We start from the raw sequence: 1,415 nt of genomic DNA on the forward strand, positions 1-1,415 counted from the left end.
ATCAAGTTTTTTTGGTCACCTCATCCTTTCCATGACTTGTTTTTCAATTTATATATGGAACTTGCATCAATTATCTATAACATAAATAAATTGGAGAATAGATCAACTATCAACGGAAACTAAAACTTCTAAAAACTTGTCTTGAACATTTTGGGTAAACTTTCTGAAACTTTGTCGGGGCCAGCTGAATTATGGAACAGGACAACAACAAACATACAAAAACCTTGTCAAATCCGTATGAAACTAGATTGAAATCCCACCCGACATTTGAGTCAACTGTCAACTACAATGATGTATGAACCCCAATATCAAACCAGCCTGAAACCTGTATGAAGAATCAGTGAAACTTATTCAGTTTTATGTTGAAACAAGGTTCAAGTTGTGAAATTGTGTGAACAATTCTGGAATGGTTCTGAAACAATGTGGGAAAAAGTGAACATGGATGAACTAACTGCAATAGTTCTCAAACTTGTCAGAGAACATACTGATACTAAAACGGAATTAGTAAAAATTGGTGAAACCTTTGAAGTTTGTATGTCAGAAATTGAGAAAATTATGAAACCCTTCTGAAAAAATCTGGAACCGTTCTGAAAATGTATGTAAAATTCTGAGAAAAAAATGAAACTAGTCTGAAACCATTTTGAAACCAAAATGGATTTTCAGAAGTTTACTTGGAAACTTTGTGAATGCAGATCCAAGCGATCAAGATATGCAACAAAGTATGCCAATGGATCAGGGATCTACAAGACAGGCCGTTCATAAATGGAGAAAGCACCATTGCCTGGTGATATTTTGTCTTGTATGTAAATTCGTACTATTACTTTTGTTTTGTTTCTTTCATCAATATTTTTTCATGATTCATCATGCACTTATCATGCCGACACAGGCAATACATCACTCTTGGGGAGATGTCTGAGGTTCGTCTCTCTGGGTAAAATTATCACAAATGTAAATGTGCCCCTTTTTTATTCACGATGATCATTATCCAGGACAAGTTAAGGCCAATACTTGCTTTCTATGTGTATCTTGTTGATGCGATCGGGCGCCATTTCTTTTTTCTATGTATGCTTGGTCTGTAACCTTTTAATTCTCAGTGGAATCCAAATTACGTCATACATATAGGTTTGGAGTAACTGTTTCTTTTTTTGGTTCCTTTCTGTTTGTTCAATCAATTCAGAAAATTTCAGTCTAAAAACAGTAGTACGTACAAAACTTTTTCATAATAATGATTGGCGAAAAACACTTCCGGTACGTACCCCCCCCCCCTCCGCCCCCGCGTTGCCCTCCTCTGGCGACCCGGGGGGAACCCTAGCCGCTGCCGCTAGCAGGCACCCCCGCCGCCCTCCCCCGCGTCGCTGCCGCCGGAGGGCCGGCCGGCGGGGCCCCAGGAAGGCAGCGGCGGGGCGGATCTGACC

This window comes from Triticum dicoccoides, chromosome 6B, assembly GCF_002162155.2.
Source record: "Triticum dicoccoides isolate Atlit2015 ecotype Zavitan chromosome 6B, WEW_v2.0, whole genome shotgun sequence".
Classification (NCBI taxonomy): domain Eukaryota; kingdom Viridiplantae; phylum Streptophyta; class Magnoliopsida; order Poales; family Poaceae; genus Triticum; species Triticum dicoccoides.